General features: G+C 40.0%; 1 long non-coding RNA gene across 1 annotated transcript in view; it reads right to left on the reverse strand.

The window, feature by feature from the left end:
* Positions 1–8,807: 8,807 nt before the first annotated feature.
* The window catches only part of LOC149748050 (uncharacterized), a 153,119-nt gene continuing 145,826 nt past the window's right edge, over positions 8,808–16,100 (reverse strand). Inside the window, exon 3 of the long non-coding RNA XR_016394998.1 lies at positions 8,808–10,743. This is a non-coding gene — a long non-coding RNA (uncharacterized LOC149748050). The remainder of the gene's footprint in view (positions 10,744–16,100) is intronic.

Raw genomic sequence — 16,100 nt, forward strand, 5'->3', positions numbered from 1 at the left:
AGTTCAAACGTCTGCCTCTACAAACGGGTTATTTAAAGCTATTTTATCGGGCTGACAGAAGGGAATAAAAGAGAGAATGTAAAGAATTTAACACCGAGCTTGGGACATTCTAAGTATTTAACAAAATGGTGGTTGTGCTATTGCTGTTATGGTTATTGTTAGAGTCTTTTTATCATTGTGATCACCAACATCTTCATCGCCAAACCTTTTCATCATCAGGAGTCAGGAAATCCATTGTGAAAGGACCAGAAGTGGAAAATGTTAGTGTAAGCCATGCACTATGCCATCCCCTCTGTATAGAGATTTAAGATCCAATGAGACACACTAAATGGAAACCACAAAGGAATTGAGAGAGGAGGTGTGCCTTTGTCCTCCAATGTGAGAGCAATTCCTAAGAGCAGGAGTTTGGAAAATTAAAGCCACAATGGAAGGTTAGTTGTCTCTTTTTTTTTTATAGTTGTCTCTTTTGATGGGAGTGATTTCTTGTGAGCAACTAGTGAAAATGAGATACAGTTGGAAAGATTAGATTAGTGTAACACTTTGGAAGGTCCTGTACAGCAGGCTAAAATAATTAGAATCCACTGAAATGATGAATCAGTCATCTAGAAAGATGATTCTATTAGTTTTCTATTGCTGCATAACAATTTGCCACTAACTTAGTAGCTTAAAACAATACCCACTTTTTATCTCACAGTTTTGCAAGACAGATGTTCAGTACAGAGTGACTGGATTCTCTGCTCAGGGTCACAGAAGGCTGATGTCAAGGTATTGGATGGGTTGGGTGCTTATCTAGAGGATCTGGGGAAGACTATGCCTCCAAGCTCATTTGAGATGTTGGCAGAATTCAGTTCCTTGCAGCTGTAGGACTGAAGTCCCGTTTCCTTGCTGGCTGTTATCTGGGGTTTATCCCTGCTCCTAGAAACTACCCATATTCTTCTCACATGGCCCCGTCCAACTTCAAGGGCAGCAACAGAGCATAGGGTCCTTCTCATGCTTCAAATCTCTCTGATTTCTTATTCTGCCACCAGTCTGAGAAATAGCTCTGCTTTAAAGGACTCATGTAATTAGATTAGGCCCACTAGGAAAATCTCCCTATGTTACAGTCAACTGATTATTTACCTTGATTACATCTGGTAAGGTGATGTAATGGTGAATGGTGAATCCCTTTCACCATGTTACAAGAGTAACACTAGGAGACTAAAGTCACAGGGGCCATCTGGAATTCTGTTTAGCACAAAGATCCCGGCGATGTTGTACAGGATAGTAAAGTTCCTAAATGTATAAAAATCACTCAGGAGCTCTTTTAGCCACTTGAACTAAGGGGTTAAAGGTCTAGTTAGTTAATAATAGCAGCTTGTTATGCACTAAGCCTTGTTATTGTTTCAACTCATATATTCACAAAATCCTTTTGATATAGGTGCTATTGTTATTCTTATTTGACAGTTGAAGATATTTAAGTTTAATAAGGTTAGGAAATGTGCTTAAATTCACGAAGCTAGTATTTTGTAATTCTGGGATTACATCTAGACAAACTGACTCCAGAGCCCAGGCTCTGAACTCTTATCCTATCCACTCTCCCTTAGTTGAAAGGCTAGGGACCTTATGGCCAGGGTGAAGACAATATAACAGTTGGCTCCTTGGTTCTTTCTGAATCATCTCCATGTTGCAAATTTCCATTTTCATTTACTTTATGTATTGAACCCAGGCTCTGTGTTAAAACTTCTGCTGGGTACTTTTGATGAAATGTGTCCTAACTTGTTCAATTCTCATAATACTAAAAATTTCCCAATATTAGAGATAAGAACTGAGGCCTCAGTTACATATCTTGTTTCAGGTCTCAGAGCTATTGAGTAGCAGATGTAGACTTTGAACCCTAGTTCGCCAAACTCGGCAGGCTTTATATTACACCATGTGTTCAACCTCAGGGTCAGCATGTTCAAAGCACTGAGACGCAGAAACATGCAGTAGGTGCAAGTGTGGAACCTGACACCTTAACTGCCTATATGTGAAGCCAAGTTCTGCTCCTTACTTATCTCTCTGGCCTCAGTTTCCTAATTTGTAAAAGGAGGATAGTACCTGTTTTGTGGAGACTCCAGCAAAAATTAATGGATTGTTATAGGAAAACTCTTAGAACAGGGTCTGGTATATAGTAAATACCCCAAAACAGTGAGCTATAAGAAAGATCTGGGAGAAATGCATGGTATAGACAACTATGAATTAGGTTTACCTGCTCTTTGTGTTATTTGCGTCATTAAAAGTTGATGATACCAGGGAATAGGGATTGGTTAAATGATATGGAATAACAATATTCCTCAATGGGGCTCACTAATTAGGCTATTGGTGAGGAGAAATGAAATTTTGAGTTGAGTTTTGAAAACCTGGAGGGCATGCAGGAGTAGCAGAAAGCAAGGGGAAATCTCTGTATGTAGGTCATGTGTGAAAAGGATGATAGAAGGTGGCTTATGCTTGGGACAAATTAGGTAGACTTTCCTGCTTGGAATGGAGAAGATAGAATATCATATAGTCAGATTGCAAGGTTGAAGCAATAAATGTAGTAAAAGCAATTTATATCATTGTATTTGTTTGTTCATCCGTTTGATAAACATTCATAAAAGACCTGCAAAATGCAAGGTGTTATCAAAAACACCAAGATGAATCATGAATATCGCCCTCAAAGAACTGATAAACTAATAGAGGAAATAAGATGTGCAAACACTTATAATTGAAAGTAAAAAGTTGTTGCATGAGCCAAAAGTGAGGCATGGATGAAGCTGTAATGACATTCAGAAGAGAGATTGCTTCAAACTGGGAGGAACTGGGAAAGGTTTGTGGGGTGATGGCAAATTGCAACGAGTGGAATCAATGAGATGATTGAAATAGAAATTGAAAGGTGGAGAGGGGTTATGCCTTGTCACTCAAGATACGAGAGCAAACATAGGCCTTCATTAGAGAAATAATAGTGACAATGGAAGTAAAAAGCACATAGGAGAGAGATATTTGGGAATAGAATTGATAGAAATTGACAACGAAATAGTTTTTGGCACAAGGAGGAAAGAGAAGTAAAAATTACCTAGGGTTTTGGTTTTAATGACTAGAGAGTAGAATTAGCAGAAACAGAATACAAACTGAGTACATTAGTAGGAAAAGTGATGGATTTTTATTTTGGACAAATTCTGTTTTACTATTAGATAGCCAAAATCATCTAGAATGTGATATGGCCTGGCTGAATTGATGCTGTAGGTGCCACGAGGCATGAGGAGAAGAGATGCCTCTTGAAAAGAGATGTCCCCATAGAATGTACAACACCAAGAGAGAACACTATTGTGTGGGCCTGGGGTGGTATTGTGCCAGTGTAGAGTCATCTGTTGTAACAAATGGACCACTCTGGTGGGGGATGTTGATAATGGGGGAGGCTGTGCATGGGGGGGTGGCAGGGGGTACATGGGGTATCTCTATATCATCCTCTCAATATTACTGTGACCTAAAACTACTTAAAAACAATAAAGTCTTTAAAAGAGAAGAGAGAAAAAATATATTTTTTCTAAGCAATGCATATATTTAATTATTTTAGTTTATGACTATCAGTGACATAATAAATTAATTATTTTTAGATCCTGCTAAGCCTTTCTTTTTTTTTTTTACATCTTTATTGGAGTATAATTGCTTTACAATGGTGTGTTAGTTTCTGCTTTATAACAAAGTGAATCAGTTATACATATACATATGTTCCCATATCTCTTCCCTCTTGCGTCTCCCTCCCTCCCACCCTCCCTATCCCACCCCTCCAGGCGGTCACAAAGTACCGAGCTGATCTCCCTGTGCTATGAGGCTTCTTCCCACTAGCTATCTACCTTACGTTTGGTAGTGTATACATGTCCATGCCTCTCTCTCGCTTTGTCACAGCTTACCCTTCCCCCTCCCCATTTCCTCAAGTCCGTTCTCTAGTAGGTCTGTGTCTTTATTCCTGTCTTACCCCTAGGTTCTTCATGACATTTTTTTCCCTTAAATTCCATATATATGTGTTAGCATATGGTATTTGTCTCTCTTTCTCACTTACTTCACTCTGTATGACAGACTCTAGGTCCATCCACCTCATTACAAATAGCTCAACTTCCTTTCTTTTTATGGCTGAGTAATATTCCATTGTATATATGTGCCACATCTTTATCCATTCATGCGATGATGGACACTTAGGTTGTTTCCGTCTCCGGGCTATTGTAAATAGAGCTGCAATGAACATTTTGGTACATGACTCTTTCTGAATTATGGTTTTCTCAGGGTATATGCCCAGTAGTGGGATTGCTGGGTCATATGGTAGTTCTATTTGTAGTTTTTTAAGGAACCTCCATACTGTTCTCCACAATGGCTGTATCAATTTACATTCCCATGAACAGTGCAGGAGGGTTCCCTTTTCTCCACACCCTCTCCAGCATTTATTGTTTCTAGATTTTTTGATGATGGCCATTCTGACTGGTGTGAGATGATATCTCATTGTAGTTTTGATTTGCATTTCTCTAATGATTAGTGATGTTGAGCATTCTTTCATGTGTTTGTTGGCAGTCTGTATATCTTCTTTGGAGAAATGTCTATTTAGGTCTTCTGCCCATTTTTGGATTGGGTTGTTTGTTTTTTTCTTATTGAGCTGCATGAGCTATTTATAAATTTTGGAGATTAATCCTTTGTCAGTTGCTTCATTTGCAAATATTTTCTCCCATTCTGAGGGCTGTCTTTTGGTCTTGTTTATGGTTTCCTTTGCTGTGCAAAAGCTTTGAAGTTTCATTAGGTCCCATTTGTTTATTTTTGTTTTTATTTCCATTTCTCTAGGAGGTGGGTCAAAAAGGATCTTGCTGTGATTTATGTCATAGAGTGTTTTGCCTATGTTTTCCTCTAAGAGTTTGATAGTTTCTGGCCTTACATTTAGGTCTTTAATCCATTGTGAGCTTATTTTTGTGTATGGTGTTAGGGAGTGATCTAATCTCATACTTTTACATGTACCTGTCCAGTTTTCCCAGCGCCACTTATTGAAGAGGCTGTCCTTTCTCCACTGTACGTTCCTGCCTCCTTTATGAAAGATAAGGTGACCATATGTGCGTGGGTTTATCTCTGGGCTTTCTATCCTGTTCCATTGATCTATCTTTCTGTTTTTGTGCCAGTACCATACTGTCTTGATTACTGTAGCTTTGTAGTATAGTCTGAAGTCAGGGAGCCTGATTCCTCCAGTTCCATTTTTTCCCCTCAAGATTGCTTTGGGTATTCGGGGTCTTTTGTATTACCATACAAATTGTGAAATTTTTTGTTCTAGTTCTGAGAAAAATGCCAGTGGTAGTTTGATAGGGATTGCATTGAATCTGTAGATTGCTTTGGGTAGTAGAGTCATTTTCACAATGTTGATTCTTCCAATCCAAGAACATGGTATATCTCTCCATCTATTTGTATCATCTTTAATTTCTTTCATCAGTGTCTTATAATTTTCTGCATACAGGTCTTTTGTCTCCTTAGGTAGGTTTATTCCTAGATATTTTATTCTTTTTGTTGCAATGGTAAATGGGAGTGTTTTCTTGATTTCACTTTCAGATTTTTCATCATTAGTGTATAGGAATGCCAGAGATTTCTGTGCATCAATTTTGTATCCTGCTACTTTACCAAATTTATTGATTAGCTCTAGCAGTTTTCTGGTAGCATCTTTAGGATTCTCTACGTATAGTATCATGTCATCTGCAAACAGTGACAGCTTTACTTCTTCTTTTCTGATTTGGATTCCTTTTATTTCCTTTTCTTCTCTGATTGCTGTGGCTAAAACTTCCAAAACTATGTTGAATAAGAGTGGTGAGAGTGGGTAACCTTGTCTTGCTCCTGATCTTAGTGGAAATGCTTTCAGTTTTTCACCATTGGGGACGATGTTGCCTGTGGCTTTGTCATATATGGCCTTTATTATGTTGAGGAAAGTGCCCTCTATGCCTACGTTCTGCAGGGTTTTTATCATAAATGGGTGTAGAATTTTGTCAAAAGCTTTCTCTGCATCTATTGAGATGGTCTTATGGTTTTTCTCCTTCAATTTGTTAATATGGTGTATCACAGTGATTGATTTGCCTATTTTGAAGCATCCTTGCATTCCTGGAATAAACCCCACTTGATCATGGTGTATGATCCGTTTAATGTGCTGTTGGATTCTGTTTGCTAGTATTTTGTTGAGGATTTTTGCATCTATGTTCATCAGTGATATTGGCCTGTAGTTTTCTTTCTTTGTGACATCCTTGTCTGGTTTTGGTATCAGGGTGATGGTGGCCTCGTAGAATGAGTTTGGGAGTGTTCCTCCCTCTGCTATATTTTGGAAGAGTTTGAGAAGGATAGGTGTTAGCTCTGTTCTAAATGTTTGATAGAATTCGCCTGTGAAGCCATCTGGTCCTGGGCTTTTGTTTGTTGGAAGATTTTTAATCACAGTTTCAATTTAGTGCTTGTGATTGGTCTGTTCATATTTTCTAGTTCTTCCTGATTCAGTCTTGGGAGGTTGTGCATTTCTAAGAATTTGTCCATTTCTTCCAGATTGTCCATTTTATTGGCATAGAGCTGCTTGTAGTAATCTCTCATGATCTTTTGTATTTCTGCAGTGTCAGTTGTTACTTCTCCTTTTTCATTTCTAATTCTATTGATTTGAGTCTTCTCCCTTTTTTTCTTGATGAGTCTGGCTAATGGTTTACCAATTTTGTTTATCTTCTCAGAGAACCAGCTTTTAGTTTTATTGATCTTTGCTATCATTTCCTTCATTTCTTTTTCATTTATTTCTGATCTGATTTTTATGATTTCTTTCCTTCTGCTAACTTTGGGGTTTTTTTGTTCTTCTTTCTCTAATTGCTTTAGGTGCAAGGTTAGGTTGTTTATTTGAGATGTTTCCTGTTTCTTAAGATAGGACTGTATTGCTATAAACTTCCCTCTTAGAACTGCTTTTGCTGCATCCCATAGGTTTTGGGTCATCGTGTCTCCATTGTCATTTGTTTCTAGGTATTTTTTTATTTCCTCTTTGATTTCTTCAGTGATCACTTCGTTATTAAGTAGTGTATTGTTTAGCCTCCATGTGTTTGTATTTTTTACAGATCTTTTCCTGTAATTGATACCCAGTGTCATAGCGTTGTGGTCGGAAAAGATACTTGATACAATTTCAATTTTCTTAAATTTACCAAGGCTTGATTTGTGACCCAAGATATGATCTATCCTGGAGAATGTTCCATGAGCACTTGAGAAAAATGTGTATTCTGTTGTTTTTGGATGGAATGTCCTATAAATATCAATTAAGTCCATCTTGTTTAATGTATCATTTAAAGCTTGTGTTTCCTTATTTATTTTCATTTTGGATGATCTGTCCATTGGTGAAAGTGGGGTGTTAAGTCCCCTATGAATGTGTTACTGTCGATTTCCCCTTTTATGGCTGTTAGTATTTGCCTTATGTATTGAGGTGCTCCTATGTTGGTTGCATAAATATTTACAATTTTTATATCTTCTTCTTGGATCAATCCCTTGATCATTATGTAGTGTCCTTCTTTGTCTGTTGTAATAGTCTTTATTTTAAAGTCTATTTTGTCTGATATGAGAATTGCTACTCCAGCTTTCTTTTGGTTTCCATTTGCATGAAATAGCTTTTTCCATCCCCTTACTTTCAGTCTGTATGTGTCTCTAGGTCTGAAGCAGGTCTCCTGTAGAGAGCAAATATATGGGTCTTGTTTTTGTATCCATTCAGCCAATCTGCGTCTTTTGGTGGGAGGATTTAGTTCATTTACATTTAAGGTAGTTATCAATATGTATGTTCCTATTCCCATTTTCTTAATTGTTTTGGGTTCGTTATTGTAGGTCTTTTCCTTCTCTTGTGTTTCTTGACTAGAGAAGCTCCTTAGCAGTCATTGTAAAGCTGGTTTGGTGGTGCTGAACTCTCTCAGATTTTGCTTGTCTGTAAAGGTTTTGATTTCTCCATCAAATCTGAATGAGATCCTTGCTGGGTAGAGTAATCTTAGTTGCAGGTTTTTCTCCTTCATCACTTTAAATATGTCCTGCCAGTCCCTTCTGGCTTGCAGAGTTTCTGCTGAAAGATGAGCTGTTAACCTTATGGGGTTCCCTTGTGTGTTATTTGTTGTTTTTCCCTTGCTGCTTTTAATATGTTTTCTTTGTATTTAATTTTTGACCGTTTGATTAATATGTGTCTTGGCATGTTTCTCCTTGGATTCATCCTGTATGGGACTCTCTGTGCTTCCTGTACTTGATTAAGTATTTCCTTTCCCATATTAGGGAAGTTTTCAACTATAATCTCTTCAAATATTTTCTCAGTCCCTTTCTTTTTCTCTTCTTCTTCTGGAACCCCTATAATTCGAATGTTGGTGCGTTTAATGTTGTCCCAGAGGTCTCTGAGACTGTCCTCAGTTCTTTTCATTCTTTTTTCTTTATTCTGCTCTGCAGTAGTTATTTCCACTATTTTATCTTCCAGGTCACTTATCCGTTCTTCTGCCTCAGTTATTCTGCTATTGATCCCATCTAGAGTATTTTTAATTTCATTTATTGTGTTGTTCATTGTTGTTTGTTTCATCTTTAGTTCTTCTAGGTCCTTGTTAAATGTTTCTTGCATTTTGTCTATTCTATTTACAAGATTTTGGATCATCTTTACTATCATTATTCTGAATTCTTTTTCAGGCAGACTGCCTATTTCTTCTTCATTTGTTAGGTCTGGTGGGTTTTTATCTTGCTCCTTCATCTGCTGTGTGTTTTTCTGTCTTCTCATTTTGCTTATCTTACTGTGTTTGGGGTCTCCTTTTTGCAGGCTGCAGATTCGTAGTTCCCGTTGTTTTTGGTGTCTGTCCCCAATGGCTAAGGTTGGTTCAGTGGGTTGTGTAGGCTTCCTGGTGGAGGGGACTAGTGCCCATGTTCTGGTGGATGAGGCTGGATCTTGTCTTTCTGGTGGGCAGGGCCACGTCTGTTGGTGTGTTTTGGGGTGTCTGTGGACTTGTTATGATTTTAGGCAGCCTCTCTGCTAACGGGTGAGGTTGTGTTCCTGTCTTGCTAGTTGTTTGGCATAGGGTGTCCAGCACTGTAGCTTGCTGGTCGTTGAGTGAAGCTGGGTGCTGGTGTTGAGATGGAGATCTCTGGGAGATTTTCGCCATTTGATATTATGTGGAGCTGGGAGGTGTCTTGTGGACCAGTGTCCTGAAGTTGGCTCTCCCACCTCAGCAGCACAGCACTGACTCCTGGCTGCAGCACCAAGAGCCTTTCATCCACGTGGCTCAGAATAAAAGGGAGAAAAAGTAGAAATAAAGAATTAGTAGAAGTAGAAAGAAAGAAAGGAGGGAGGGAGGGAGGAAGGAAGGAAGGAGGGAAGGAAGGAAAAAAAGAAAGAAAGAAGATAAAGTAAAATAAAATTATTAAAATATAAAATAATTATTAAGAAAAAAAATTCAACAAAAAACAAAACAGACGGATAGAACCCTAGGACAAATGGTGGAAGCAAAGCTATACAGACAAAATCTCACACAGAAGCATACACATACACACTCACAAAAAGAGGAAAAGGGGAAAAAACCATAAATCTTGCTTTCCAAGTCCACCTCCTCAGTTTGGGATGATTCGTTGTCTGTTCATGTATTCCACAGATGCAGGGTACATCAGTTTGATTATGGAGCTTTAATCCGCTGCTTCTGAGGCTGCTGGGAGGGATTTCCCTTTCTCTTCTTTGTTTTCACAGCTCCCAGGGGCTCACCTTTGGATTTGGCCCTGCCTCTGCATGTAGGTCGCCTGAGGGCGTCTGTTCTTCGCTCAGACAGGACGGGGTTAAAGGAGCCGCAGATTTGCGAGCTCTGGCTCACTCAGGCCGGGGGGAGGGAGGGGCGTGGAGTATGGGAGGAGCCTGTGGCGTCAGACACCGGCGTGACGTAGAACCAGCCTGAGGCGCGCCGTGCGTTCTTCCGGGGAAGTTGTCCCTGGATCATGGGACCCTGGCAGTGGCGGGCTACACGGGCTCCCCGGAAGCGGGGTGTGGATAGTGACCTGTGCTCACACACAGGCTTCTTGGTGGCGGCAGCAGCAGCCTTAGCGTCTCATGCCCGTCTCTGGAGCTCCTTTAAGCAGCGCTCTTAATCCCCTCTCCTCGCGCACCAGGAAACAAAGAGGGAAGAAAAAGTCTCTTGCCTCTTCGGCAGCTCCAGACTTTTCCCCGGACTCCCTCCCGGCTAGCTGTGGTGCACTAACCCCCTGCAGGCTGTTTTCACGCCGCCAACCCTAGTCCTTTCCCTGCGCTGCGACCGAAGCCCGAGCCTCAACTCCAGGCCCCGCCAGCCCCGGCGGGTGAGCAGACAAGCCTCTCGGACTGGTGAGTAGCGGTTGGCCCTGATCCTCTGTGCGGGAATCTCTCCGCTTTGCTCTCCGCACCCGTTGCTGTGCTCTCCTCCGCGGCTCCGAAGCTTTCCCCCTCCGCCACCCGCAGTCTCCGCCCGCGAAGGGGCTTCCTAGTGTGTGGAAAACTTTCCTCCTTCACAGCTCCCTCCCACTGGTGCAGGTCCCGTCCCTATTCTTTTGTCTCTGTTGTTTCTTTTTTCTTTTGCCCTACCCAGGTACGTGGGGGGTTTCTTGCCTTTTGGGAGGTCTGAGGTCTTCTGCCAGCGTTCAGTAGGTGTTCTGTAGGAGTTGTTCCACGTGTAGATGTATTTCTGATGTATCTGTGGGGAGGAAGGTGATCTCCATGTCTTACTCTTCCGCCATCTTCCCGAAAGCCTCGAGAGAAAAAATATTAATTAAAAAAAAAGAATAGGAGAGTTCTGTCATCTGACTTCTAGATCAGTCGTAGACCAGTGGTTTTCATCAGTTTTCTATGGAGCTCTTCTGTTCCGTGGCAGTGCTTCAGAAGCCTGGTGACCATACAGTTTATGAGTGTGGAAGGGGGGACTATTAATTATTATGCTGGAACACCTGGTGCAAACCAGGAGTGTCCTGAAGCAACTGGCACCATTTTCACTCCCTTCAGAGGCCATGGGATGAGGCTGGAGGTAGCCCTACCTGCAGGGCTTCAAATCCTCTGTCTCAATCAGAGCAGCTCTGCTTTCACCTGTTCGGTGTAGGTTATTCTGCAGAAAACATAATTCTAAAGGGAGTTTCAATTGCCATAAAAGAGACTGAAAACTATTGGCTTAGGAAAAAGTTTGAGGTTCAAGAACAAAAAGGTTTTAATGGAGGAGGTATTTTTCAGAAGTTAAAAAAAAAAAAGAACTGCTTTTTTTGTTCCCTCTACCTCACAAGTCAAGGGGTGTTAAAATATTATGAAGCATGTGTACTTTTAAAATTACAACTGTATTTTTAAACAAACCATTTGTTGGTGATGCAATTGCAAAAGGCATCTAAAATTCTCACATCTATACTTGATTCATAGAATGGCATGTTACAAAGGGATGAATAGATGATAAGACTATGTTTAAAATTGACTTGTAAGTTGTGACTTTACAAGCCAGGTTTCATCCTGGATCACATTTTTCTTATAATGCTGTGAAAATGAACAGCTTTAACAATAACAACAAATGTGGTGTGAGAATCAGTTGCTAAAGAGCCCGAGATTTCCTTTTACAGTTCACTAGTGTTGAAAGGTAGAAAAATTATCCATATAACATGTGAATGCCAATAAAAATGCTTACAAATATCCATAATATTGAATAAGAACTAAGAGTTCAATAAAAATAAGCGTTGGAGGGATATGTTATTATCTAGAAAATCATTGAATTCTGATTGATTTCATTCCCAGACTTCAAGTGTTTTCCTTGTATTTAATTTCACTGAAAATTTGAAATTCACACCCAAAATTTTCAATTTCAGTAGAAACTTGACACTCAAAATTTGGGAATAATATTGTGTGTATTTTTCCTCCCCTTCCTCCTCCTCCTATTTCATCTTCCTCTCCTTCTTTAAACATTTACTGAGGTTAGTATGTGTTTAAGAACTGAACTTGATGAATTTTTGTTTCTCAAGTCTAACTTTGGTTTTCAAGTTAGGCAAAAAGATCAGTACCATCCCCCCCAAATTGAGATGCTATTAATAACAGGATTTCCTGTCTAGATCCATTTGGTGAAGTGTCATTTTTTCCTCATAACTCTAATCTATTTGTCAGTATCCTCTCAGAAGTGTCCAATAGAGTCTTTAGGCAAGGGGTACCCTTCACAATGTTATATTCATTCACAATATAGAACTTTATTATGCTGAAGTACTATTTGGAGATTTTAGCGTTTAGACACCCAGTCCCTGCCCTTAGGATACACACAATCCTGTGGAGAAACAGAGAAGCAGAGAGGCAAATAGGCAGTTGCATGTAATGGTAAGTGTCATGATAGGAATAGGCACAAGTTCCCAGGGAACAAGAAACAGGGGACACCTAACTAGGTATTAGGAAATTGAGGAAGATTGGGATAGGATGTCTGAGATGCATCCTGAACACTAGTAAATGTTCTTCATAAAAACTATGTAAGTTGAGATTCAGTTATTCTAGAGAGTTCAACCTCATGTTCATTCATTCCCACCTCATTGTAAAGTCCCTTGGACAGCTATCTCCATGCTGGAACCTGCCACACTGAGACACCTGTGTTCTGATTCGGAGTAAAGGGAAAGGTGAATGTATCAAATATCAGGGAAGTCTAAGATTGAGTGAAATACTGCAGCAGGGCCATGACTTCAGAAGTCAGAGGTCAGTATAACGAGATATAGCTCTCAGTTTACACACTTACATGGGCAAAGATGATCACATGCAAAATTGTTCATTTAAACCAACTGAATTCAAACACCAAACCTCAGCCCATCAGATCTCAGTCATTTTTGAGGCTCTTCATTCTTTGCTGGGCAAAGTCCTTGGATCTTACCTAGCTCAAGGCTGTGGGGAATCCTCTGGTTATTGGATATTTAGTCCATGCCACTTATCATGAGGATATTCCTTTTCTAAGTTCATGGTTCCCTAAGCTTGGGCATCTCTGCTGCTTGGACACATGCATCTTTGTCTTTGGAGAGACTAAGAACCCTGGTGCCTGGGCTCATGGCTCTCTAAATGCTCAAAAGGCAGCACACTCCCTTGGAAATCTTTCCCCTGTATGAGCTGCTACAAGTTTGCACCACAAGGCCTGTCAGACCTCTCTCCCCCTCCTCAGTCAATCCTAGAGTGCTCATAGTTTTTCCAGTGCCCTCTCCACTTTCTTATACTTCCCTGGCATAATCGTTCTAGAGATTTTGTTTTAAATAAAAGCAGAAAAAGCTCTCAACATTTGGCTGCTTCTGCTTTGGCTCTGCCCAAATCTTTGAGGCCATAATTACAAAGCTGGCTGCCGTTAGAAATGAGGGGGAGGGAATATGTAGGCAGAACATGCACACTTTAATCTTTCAATACGTTATCCTGCCATTTAGTGCATGGTCCATGGGAAGGAGTAGGGGGAGGAGGTCGGTGCCATTGAGCTAAGCTAGAAAAGTGCCAGGGACCCTGGCCACTCATGGTCACCTGCATGATGCTTGATATCTTGCCTGCAGCCTGTAGCAGGCCTGGTGCAGGTTATCAATGCTTGGCCTCCTGTGTCTTGAAGCCAGTGGTTTTATATCTGATGTACTTCAAATCCCCAACAACTTTGTCTCTTTCAAATTGTCAGTGACAGAGCTTTTGGTCTTCTGCTTTGGAGTCATCTTCAAAGTTATCCCATGTGTTCTTCAGCTGCCCTACATTTTCAGGGCAGAGCTGGATTCTCCTTATGCCCCTGGGTCAGAAGTATACACCTTGTGTTCCTGCTGCCAAGGAGACCTGAGTTTTTCCAGCAGAATTGTTGTCATTATTGACTCTCATTATTATTAATAGAATATTCCACTCTATGGCAATTAAGATTTTAAAGCTTTTTCACTCATTATCCCATTTGATCCTCGTGAGGATCCTGAAAACTAGGACAAATGTATCATCTATGCCTCCTAACTATTGTCTTGATTAGAGCCCTTAAAAGCAGTAGACTGACTGAAGGCTGGCTGATAGAAATTTAAGTTGCTAAAAACATATTCCAGATAACCAGAATGAACTGTTCCCAAGGCATTTATGTCTTATTTCAGCTGAGGACAAATCACTGCACGGTAGCCGAGGTATTCACATACAAATCTATTCAGAACATTATAGGAATTGTCATGGGGGGTTGAAGGACATTAGTTATACACTTCACTCTGAATCAGATTATATCTCTTTGATGCCAGTTAAAATCTTCATGGGGAAGTTGTTCTCAGTGTAACAAAAGGATCACTATGAACTTTTTTCTTCGTTTCTTTTCTTTCTTTTTCTCACTTCCTCCCACCTTCCCACCTTCCCTCTCTTCTTTCTTCCTTTTTTCTCCCATTCATTCATTTGTTCATGCATTTGTTCATTGGTTCCTGCATTCCTTCCCTCCCTTCCTCCCTCCCTCCCTCCCCTCAAGCACATGTGAAAAACATCATTTTCTACTTCCAGAGCTCTAAAAGAAAAACTAAGCAATAACGATTTCTCCAGAACTCAAGGGTTATCATTAACTCAATTAACTAAATAGCAAATATGTTTGTTATACATACATAGTTAAAATATATATGTAGTTTTATATTTACAATTTACTAAGGTGAAAGGAACGTTTATTTATTGATCACCTATAATATGTCAGACACTGTGCTGAATTTTACATGTGTTTTGTCATTTAAACCTCATAACCATCCTTTGAAATAGATATTACTGGGGCTCAAAGTAGTTGAATGTATTTGCTAAGACCTTATAATTGAAAAATGACAGAAGCAGAATTCAAAATCAGTTCTTGATACATTGTCATTCCAGGAGTATGTATTGAAAATGGTATAATTCAAATCTGGACTAGAATCACAGAACATTTAACCTCAAACTAGGAAGTAACTTCAGAGGTCTCCTTGAAACAAAATGCTGCTCCTTTAAACTTCTTTGCCAAGTGATTGCCTAGTCTCTACTAGGACAAACCTAGTAAGAGGTTGGATTATTTTCTTGAGAAATTCATCCTTGTTTTGAGCCAAATTGTGTTTCTCTTTCTTTCTCTATCGCATCCTTTGATCCTGTCTATATCCTGTGTGCAGGGGGACCATACGTCCTACTTGATTCAGGACAGTCTTGGTTTATATGAATCTGTTGGCCCAGCATAATTAGTAATAATCTCTCCTTTTAACTGTCAGAAATGCCTCATTTTGGATGATAAATTATATGCCCACCCATCTATGAGGTCACATAGATTCGACAGTTTTCCAAATATTTGAGGAGAGTCATCAAGCCTCTCATCTCCTCTGCTGGCTAAATGTTCCTGGTTGATCTTTACCACAAATGATACAGTTGCAGGTTTCCCTCAAACCCCTCATAGTCACAGTCCTCTGGACATTTTCTAATTTATATGTTCTTCACTGAGTCTTCTTGGACCCTTGGGGAGTCCAAGCATAGGGTTTGATACTCTATGTGAAATATTGCATGTAAGGGGATCATATTAGTTTTTGTGTGATGCTATGACAAATTAACACAAATTAGGTAAAACCAACAGAAATTTTTTCTCTTACAGTGTGGGGGGCCAGAAGTCTAAAACCGAAGTGTCAGAAAGGTTGATTCCTTCTGGGGGCTCTGAGGGAGAATCCATCCCACACCTCTCTCCTAGCTGGTGGTGGCTTCCAGTAATCTCTGGCATTTCTTAGCTTGTGGCAGCATACTTCCAATCTCCACCTCTGTCTTCATATGATATTCTTCTCAGTGTTTCTGGGTCTTCTCCTTTTCTGTTCTCTAATTCCAGGATGACCCTATCTTGATATTCTTTACTTAATTACATCTGCAAGGACTCTATTTCCAAAATTCCCAGGTACTAGAGGTTAGGACCTGGGTATCTTCTGGAGGATCACAGTTCAATTCACTAAAAGCATATATGCATTGTTCTGAAAAGTGGCCTAATAGATTTTCTCATACCACAGAGGAATCTGTAATTTCCCCAAAAGATGAAAACTGTTCCAGCTTTTCATCTATCCTGCATACAATATTCCCAGCATCCTTAAGGACAATTTTTAACTGAAGTCATAATGCCTGGCACATGGTAGGCATTTAATAAATATTT

This window comes from Delphinapterus leucas, chromosome 11 (genome assembly GCF_059928025.1).
Source record: "Delphinapterus leucas isolate spDelLeu-1000000601 "Yukka" chromosome 11, BTC_Dleu_Yukka2, whole genome shotgun sequence".
NCBI lineage: Eukaryota > Metazoa > Chordata > Mammalia > Artiodactyla > Monodontidae > Delphinapterus > Delphinapterus leucas.